Source organism: Galeopterus variegatus, unplaced genomic scaffold, assembly GCF_000696425.1.
Source record: "Galeopterus variegatus unplaced genomic scaffold, G_variegatus-3.0.2 Scaffold1583, whole genome shotgun sequence".
In the NCBI taxonomy this organism is placed as follows: Eukaryota; Metazoa; Chordata; class Mammalia; order Dermoptera; family Cynocephalidae; genus Galeopterus; species Galeopterus variegatus.
In genome coordinates, this window is record NW_007727694.1 from 289455 (window position 1) to 299128 (window position 9674).

The 9674-nt window shown below is 42.9% G+C and overlaps 1 pseudogene; it reads left to right on the plus strand.

Moving 5' to 3' along the window:
* Positions 1-8361, plus strand: part of LOC103594587 — a 126533-nt pseudogene extending 118172 nt beyond the window's left edge.
* The last annotated feature ends 1313 nt before the right edge of the window (positions 8362-9674 follow it).

Consider the following 9674-nt stretch of genomic DNA (forward strand, 5'->3'; position numbering starts at 1 on the left):
AAAATTGACAAACCCACTGCCAATATCATCCTCTCAGCATTTCCCTAAAGAACAGGAACAATGCAAAGATTCCCACTGCCATCACTCCTATTTAGCATAGTATTGGAAGTACTAGCCAGAGCAATCAGTCAAGAGAAAAAAATAAAGGGCATCCAGATTGGAAAAGACAAAGGCAAACTGTTCCTATTTGAAGAAGACATGATTGTATATACTGAAAAACCTAAAGACTCTAATTTAAAAAAAAAAAACTTTTAAAGCTGATAAATTATTTCAGTAAAGTTTCAGGATACAAAATCAATATGCAAAAATCAGTACCATTTTTATACTCAAGTAATGAACTAGCAGAAAAAGAAATCAAGAAAGTAAGCCCATTTACAATAGTCATCAAAAAAATAATAAAATACCTGGGAATCAATTTAACCAAGGAGGTAAAAGATCTCTACAATAAGAACTACAAATCACTGCTGAAAGAAATAAAAGAGGGTACAAAAAGTTGGAAAGACATTCCATGTTCTTGGACTAGAAGAATTAACATTGTGAAAATGTCCATACTACCCAAATTGATCTACAAATTCAATACAATCCCAACCAAAATACCAACAGCATTCTTCACAGAAATAGAAAAAAATAATCCTAATATTCAGATGGACAACAAAAGAGACCAAATAGCTAAAGCAATCCTGAGCAAAAAAAAGCCAGAGGCATAACACTACCTGACTTCAAATTACATTATGAAGCTACTGTAACCAAAACAGCATGGCACTGGCATGAAAATAGATACTCGGACCAACGAACCAGAATAGAGCACCCAGAAATTAACCCACATGCTTACAGTTAACTGATCTTTGACAAAGGCAACAAGAACACACATTGGGGAAAAGACTGCCCATTTTCAATAAATGGTGCTGGGAAAACTGGACATCCATATGTAGAAACTCCTACAAGAAAATATAGGGGAAACACTTCAGGAAGTAGAAATGGGCAAAGACTTTATGAATATGACCCCCAAAGCACTGGCAAGAAAAGGAAAAATAAGCAAATTGGATTATATCAAACTATAGAGTTTCTGCACAGCAAAAGAAAAAGAGTGAAAAAACAACCTACAGAATGGGAGAAAATATTTGCAAACTACATACCTGATGGGATTAATATCCAGAATATATACAGAAATCAACTCAACAGTAAAAAAAACAAGTAACCCAATTAGAAAATAGACAAAGCTGCATAGGCATTTCTCAAAGGAAGATATACAAATGAGCAAGAGACACATGAAATATGCTGAATGTCACCAAGTATCAGGGAAATGGAAATCAAAACCACATTGAGATATCATCCCATCTCTGTTAGACTCACCATTATAAAAACAAAAAACAACAACAACAACAACAAAACAGAATAACAAGTGCTGGTGAGAATGCGGAGAAAAAAGAACCCTCCTACACTGTTGGTGGGACTGTAAATTAGTAAAGCCATTATGAAAAACTATCTGGAGCTCTCTCAAACAACTACAGATACAACTGTCTTATGATCCAGCAATCCCACTGCTGAGCATATACTCAAAGGAATGGAAATCATCATGTTGAAGGGATATCTGCACCATGTTTATCACAGCTCTATTTACAACAGCCAGGAGTTGGAACCCACTTAAATGTCCATCAACTTATGACTGGGTAAGGAAAATGTGGTATATATACACAATGGAATACTAGTCTGCCATGTAAAAGAATAAAATCCTGCCATTCACAGCAACTTAGATGAACTTGGAAAAAATTATGTTAAGTAAAACAAGCCAAGCACAGAAAGTGAAATAAGCCGAGCATGGAAAGAGAAATACTGCATGTCCTCATTCGTAAGTGGGAGCTAAAAAAAAATAAGAGAAAGACAACAATCACAATAATTTGTTGAACTTTAAAATGGAGAGAATAGAACTGAGGCCATCAGACAAAGGAAAGGGGGAGAGGGAGTGGAGTTAGAGAAAACTTGGTAAAAGACTACAAAAAATGATATTATGTAATAATAAATATAGTAATTATCCTGATTTGAGCATCACATATTGCACAGAGGTATTGATATTCAATGCTGTACCCCACAGATATGTACAATCAATTATGTTTATATATATACATATATATACATATATATATATATATATTTTTTTTTTTTTTTTTTTTTTAAAGATACTGGCCTTGCTCTCGTTTCTGAGGTATTGTCTCTGTGGCCTCTAATCCAACCATGCCACTTCCGTGTTCACTGATGCAGCCCTCACAGAAAGGGAACACTGTTTTCACCTGTGTGGAAGCTCTTCTGTCACAGTCTCCAAAGGCTGCCTTTGCTGATGCTGTCTTTTTTTTTTCTAGTTATTTCTCTTCAGCAAACTGGACAAGTTTCTTCAGAGTTCAGTTGGAGGAAATTTTGAGAGGTATCATCCAGAGTCACACCAAAACATATGTCAACACAAATTAACCTGCTTTTGAAGATAAGTAAGGTTTAATTTTTCTGAAAAATTAAATATAGTGATATAAGTTATTCCACAGCACTTCAGGATGATGGTCCAACAAAATTAAAGTTTTTGATTTATTGCAAAATGGTGCTGTGTGCAGCCACAGACTGAAAAAACCTGAGTTCCAATTTCGGTTCAAAAATGAGCTTGTCTACTCCACCCAAGCATCTTCCACAGAAATAAGTGGGTCTCCAGGAAATATGTCTATGGTCCCTTCACTGTCCTGATCTATTCTAAATGGACGTTAAAACTGTAGTTAAAAATTGCAGGGAAAAAAAGAGATGATGGGGTAGGGGAACTTGCAGTTTGAAAGACAAGTCACTCTATATGTATATGGGGACCTCAAACAAACAAATTTTAAAATAAATTTATGACCCTTATGAAATGACTGGAAATTTTAACAACTAATGAATACTTGATAACATCTGAGAATTACTGTTGATTTTTTTTTTAAAGATAAAGGTCAGACATCTATTTTATCCCGGGATGAGCTCTTTGCCAACTTTGTAAACTCTCAGGAAGAAGAATCCTCCAGCAGAAATAAGTGGGTCTCCAGGAAATATGTCTATGGTCCCTTCACTGTCCTGATCTATTCAAATTGGACGTTAAAACTGTAGTTAAAAATTGCAGGGAAAAAAAGAGATGATGGGGTAGGGGAACTTGCAGTTTGAAAGACAAGTCATTCTGTATGTATATGGGGACCTCAAACAAACAAATTGTAAAATAAATTTATGACCCTTATGAAATGACTAGAAATTTTAACAACTAATGAATACTTGATAACATTTGAGAATTACTGTTGATTTTTTTTTTTTAAAGATAAAGGTCAGACATCTATTTTATCCCGGGATGAGCTCTTTGCCAACNAAAAAAAGAGATGATGGGGTAGGGGAACTTGCAGTTTGAAAGACAAGTCACTCTATATGTATATGGGGACCTCAAACAAACAAATTGTAAAATAAATTTATGACCCTTATGAAATGACTGGAAATTTTAACAACTAATGAATACTTGATAACATTTGAGAATTACTGTTGATTTTTTTTTTTTAAAGATAAAGGTCAGACATCTATTTTATCCCGGGATGAGCTCTTTGCCAACTTTGTAAACTCTCAGGAAGAAGAATCCTCCAGCCAGAGGGTAAGATCTTAAGTCATTTTCATCTGTCTTTCCAGAAAACCCCTGAGGTCCACAGGCTGAAATATCTCCTTCTCTTAGTTAATTCAGGATGCTATAACAAAATACCATAAACTGGGTGGCTTATGAACAACAGAAATTTATTTCTCACAGTTCTGAAGCCTGGGAAGTCCAAGACCAAGGTGCTCACAGATTTGGTCTGATAAGGGCCTACCTTCTCATAGATGATGCCTTATCACTGTGACTATGTCTTCACATGGTACAATAAGCAAGGTAGCTTTGGGGAATCTTTTACAAGGTCACTAATCCCGTTCATGGGGATACAAATATTCAGACAGCAGCACTCCTTAAACAAGTATCCCAGAGGTAGACAAGCAGATGGAATCTTCTCAGCATTTAAGAATTACTGTTAATTTTAAAAAATAAGATAAAGATCTGCATTAGTTAGGGTTCTCCAGAGAGAACCAATAGGATATGTATGTAGGTATATGAAAGGGGATTTATTAGGGAATTGGCTCATGTGATTATGGAGGCTGAGAAGTCCCATGATAGGCCATCTGCAAACTGGATGTTGGTAGCATGGCTCAGTCCAAGTCCGAAAGCCTCAGAACCAGGGAAGCCAGTGGTATGATTCTCAGTCCAAGACCAAAGGTCTGAGAGCTTGAAGGTGCCCCTGGTCTAAGTCACAGAACCAAAGGCTAAAGAGTCAAGTTCTGATGTCCATGGACAGAAGAAAAGAGTTTTTCCCAGCTCCAGCAGCTAGAGCAGTATGTATTCCCTTTGCCTTCAGCAAGCACCTCAGCTGTTTGTGGTTCTTTACCAAGAAAGGTGACCCAAACCTTCATCCTTGAAGAGTCTGGACCATTTGTAGTCTTGCCTGGACTAGGTTTTTGTAATTTCCCATTGACCTTAATCACAGGGAACGATAGTACTAAGAGACACCCTGAGGGGTCTCCTATATTCTGGACAATCTTCTTTACCTCCATTGTGAAATATCAGTCCAACTTCCCCTTGATAGTTTGGATCAATCGCCCCAGCCAACACCATAACTCCTTTGTTAGCCTATTGACTCAGAGGCCAGAAGAGCCCAAAGTGACCAGGTGGCAACCTTAATTTCCAGATCAATGGGATCATTTGTATCACCTGGTGGAAGCATTCCTCCCTCTGGAACCAAGGCTTCTAGACCAGCAGAGCATAAAGTTGTGAGGACAGGAAGCAAAAATTTTGCTAGTGGGTCACTAGGGGTAATGGTGAGTGATGCCACTCCCATTTCCCCCCCTCAATTCCTGGACCTGTGAATCCTGGCTATGGGAGAAACAGTACCATATATCAGGTGCTGAACCATGCCGTAGGCCTGCATGGTATGGTCACCTAGCTGGCACTGTAACTGTGACTTCAAAGGGCTATTCCACTGCTCTATCAAACTGGCTGCTTCAGGATGATGGGGAACATGGTAAAACCAATGAATTACATGAGCATGAGCCCATTGCCCTACTTTTTTGGCTGTGAAGTGAGTTTACTTGTCAAAAGCAATGATGTGTGGAATACCACGACAGTGAATAAGGCATTCTATGAGTCTATGGATGGTAGTTTTGACAGAAGCACTTCATGCAGAGAAAGTAAATCCATATCCAGAGTAAGTTTCTATTCCAGTAAGGACAAAACACTGCCTCTTCCATGATGGAAGTGGTCCAATGTAATCAACCTGGCACCAGGTAGGCTGACTGATCACCCTGGGGAATGGTGCCATACTAAGAGCTCAGTGTTGGTCTCTGCTGCTGGCAGATTGGGCACTCAGCAGTGGCCATAGCCAGGTTGGCCTTGTTGAGTGGAAGTCCATGTTGCTGCACCCATGCATAACCTCCACCCCAGCCACTTTGCTCATGAGCCCATTGGACGATGACAGAAGTGGCTGGAGAAAGAGGCTGACTTGTATCCACAGAACGAGTCATCCTGTCCACCCGATTAAAGTCCTCCTCTGCTGAGGTCACTCTTTGATGAGCATTCACATGGGAAACAAATATCTTCACATCCTTTGCTGTCTCAGACATGTCTATCCACATACCTCTTTCCCAAATTTCCTTGTCACCAATTTTTCAATCATGTACTGATGGATTTTGGATGTGTTGTCCCCTCTAAAACTCATGTGGAGGGCGGCGGCAGCGGCGGCGGCGGCAGCAGAAGCGGCAGCGGTGCTGCCTCCTCACCCGGCGGCGGCAGCAGCCGAGTCATGGGGGCGGATCCCTCATTAATGGATTAATGCCCTCCCTGGGGGAGGGGGTATTTATGAGTGAGTTCTCACTCTATTAGTTTCCACGAGAGCTCATTGCTTAAAAAGACCCTGGCACCTTTTTCTCTCTTTTCTCTCTTTTCTCTCTTTTCTCTCTTTTCTCTCTCTCTTTTTCTCTCTTTCTCTCTCTCTCGCTTCCTCTCGCCATGTGATCTACTTGTACCCACCGGCTGCCTGCCACTTTCCGCCATGAATAGAAGCAGCCTGAGGCCCCTGCCAGATGCAGCTGTCCCAGAATCGTAAGCCAAATAAACCTCTTTTTCTTATAAATTACCCAGTCTCAGGTATTCTGTTATAGCAACACAAAATGTACCTTCCAAGTCCCTGACCATCCAGCCAAATCACTGGCTACAGCCCATGAATTGTTATATAATTGCACATCTGATGATTTCTCCAAGCAAAGTGCACAGCCAGGTGCACTGCCCAAAGTTCTGCCCACTGTGAAGATTTCCCTTCACCACTTTCCTTCAGGGATGTCCCAGACAGGGGCTGTACTGCCACCGCTGTCCACTTTTGGGTGGTGCCTGCATATCACACAAAACCATCTGTAAACTAGGCCCTAGTCTTCTCTTCCTCTGTCAATTGATCATAGGGAACTTCTCATGAGGCCATAGGTGCAGATTGGGAGCTAGAAGCCAGTGTAGGAGCAGGAACCAGGGCATTTGAGCCACTTCATGTAACTTACTTGTGCCTTCAGGACCTGTTCGGGGGCAATCAAGTATATTTGATGATGGAGTACTTCCATTTGATGATGGAGTACTGCTGTGTATGCCCAACCTTATGGCTTGCTGGGTCAGATAACACCCAGTTCATGATGGGCAGCTCAGGTCACATGGTAATTTGGTGGCCCATAGTCAAGCATTCAGTTTCTACTAAGGTCCAGCAGCAGGACAACAAAAGGTTGTCTCTCAAAAGGTTAGTTGTCGGAAGATGGTGGCAGGGCTTTGCTCCAAAATTCCACAGGTCTCTGTTGTGACTCTTCTATCAGGGGCCTGCCAAAGTCTCCAGACAACATCCCTATCTGCCACTGATACCTCACGTACCATTGGGTATGCTGTATAATATGGCCCAAGGGACAAGCAGCTTTCAGAGCAGCCTGGACCTGTTGCAAAGCCTTCTCCTGTTCTGGGCCCCACTCAAAACTAGCAGCTTTTTGCGTCACTTGATAGATAGGCCAGAGTATAACACATTTAAATGAGGTATGTGTTTCCTCCAAAGTCCAAATAGGCCCACTAGGCATTGTGCTTCTTCCTCGGTGATAGGAGAGGCCAGATGCAACAACTTATCCTTCACCTTAGGAGGATATCTCAACATACCCACACCACTGAACCCCAAGAAATTTAACCGAGGTAGAAGGCCCCTGAATTTTACTTGAATTTATTCCCCGATTTATTTCCCATCCTCTGACATGCAAATGTCTTATCAATAAGTCCAGGGTAGTTGCTACATTATGCTCACTAGTGTCCAGTCCCACAATGCTGTTCCTAAATGCCAATTAATTATTGAAACTGCTGATTTAGGTCAGCTGAGTGTGCAACAGAGGCTCCTGTGGACTTAAAAGTGCAACACAAAGCAGCACAGCTCAAAATGCAAGCCAGGTGGGGCAGGTTAGCAGGCCGATGGGAGAGAAGACAGACCCCGGACCTCAGCCGCTCAGCAGACTGGATGGAGGAGACTGGCACAAGCACATCCCCAGTGGGAGGTTCTGTGCACCTGCTGGAGCATGGGGCAGTCATAGATGGCAGCTGTGGCGTGTCCCTGACACTGGCTGCCAAGGCATCTGGGGCGCCCATATTCATAGGTTGAGCTTTGCTGGAGAAGTTGTTCAGCCAGCAGGAGAACAGGCCTCCAGAGGAAGCAGAGAAGTTTCTCTCACATATCATGGCTATGGGTCTTCTACTTCCTTTTAGTGACTGCTTCAGGGAGCCGTGTAATCAGAATGCCCAATCAAGTTCAGCTCCATTTGATCAAGATGAGCTTTACACCTGGCCCACAATTATTCAACCCCCATACTTGCTGGATTACACAGAAGGCAGTTCCTCAGGTGAGTCCCTTCTGTGTGTCTATCATCTAAACCTCCCAAAGAAGAACACAGGCCCAAGGATGCTGAAACAGAATCTCAATCTGTTGTTTTGGAAACTCTGAAAAAAATGTTCAGATGCTGTCCAGCCAGCAGGAAGTTGTTGACATGAAGTCTGAGGCAATTGTAATTCAGCAGCTGGAGTAAATGAGCTTGGATCTGAGACCCACACTAGCTGAACTAGAGAGGCAGTTCTCAACCATGGACATGGAGTCAGCCAGTGGCTGTCAAGGGGTTGAGTATGAAGTGACACCTTCAGCAGATGTCTGTCTTGAAGCTCTCAGGTTAGAAAAAAAAAGCTGTAGAGCACCAGAGGATTTTACAGGTAAAATCAATACAGACTTCCCCAACTGAAGAGGGTGGGATACTGACAGTGCCATCTATGGACACACTGTTGAAGGTCCTCCAGGCTCCTCACTCCCTGAAAACCAGGAACCCCTTTATCCATCCAGTAGCTAGTTCCCTCTGAAGTTTCCCTCAGGATAGCTAGCACTGTCACATGCAAACCCCCATGCAGTTTTATCAGGAAAAGTAAATGATTAGAGGTCTTGGGGCCAAAACAATCTCACCTGTTCTCAAACCTTGAATGGCAAGAAGTCCAGCTTGCTGGCATGGAGCCAGGCAAGGAATGCAAGAGACTAGTAAGCCACCTTTGGTAAACACAACTGGCGCTGCAAGATGAACCGAATGCCAACTTAAGGTGCCCAATGCCAACGCTCCTCAGACCACTCTTCTGGTACCAAAATCCGTATTAGGAGTTGTTGGGCTAGGGCTCAGACCCTTCAAACCCATCGTACAGACTGGGTCACAGACTCCTCACATGCTCGGCTGGGTCACCAGGGCCCTCACATGCAGGTCACAAGCTAGGTAATTGGGAAAGATCCCAGGAGCCATTGGCAGAGTTGACAGGTTCATTCCAATGTGAGCTCAGTCCTCAGCTTCCAAAGCGGCAGCAGCAGCTTACAGCAGCAGCTTACAGCAGCCTTCAGCAGATCCGGCAATAGCAGTGACACCCTCCAGCAGCAAAAGCGGCAGCAGCAGCTTACAGCAGCCTTCAGCAGATCCGGCAATAGCAGTGACACCCTCCAGCAGCAGTAGCAGCATCCCAGAGGGGATGGGAGAGGGGAGACAGCACTGTGGAGCAGAGCCATTCGTCCTTTATACTCAAGTCTGATAACCCAGGACACCTGGGTGGGAGTCAGACAACCCAGGAACACCTGGGTGCATATGCACACATATCAGACAATAACCAAAGAACACCTGGGCACATATGCACAATAACCAAAGAACACCTGGGAGCACATCAAATGCTCGGCAAGATTCCAAACCCCCCCAAAGGATCCTGACCATTTACTTTCACTTTCTCTACAGGGTTGTCCAGAGAGACAGAACCAATAGGCTACATACCTAAATATATTAGAGGGGACTTATTAGGGAACTTGGCTCACACGATTACGAAGGCTGAGGAGACCCACGATAGGCCATCTGCAAACTGGATGCTGGCAGCTTGGCTCAGTCCAAATCTGAAAACCCAGAACCAGGGAAGCCTATGGTGTGATTCTCAGTCTGAGGCCAAAGCCCTGAGAGCACACAGGTGCCCCTGATATAAGTCCTGAAACCCAATGGCTGAAGAGTCTCCAGTTCTGATGTTGATGGATGGGAGAGAA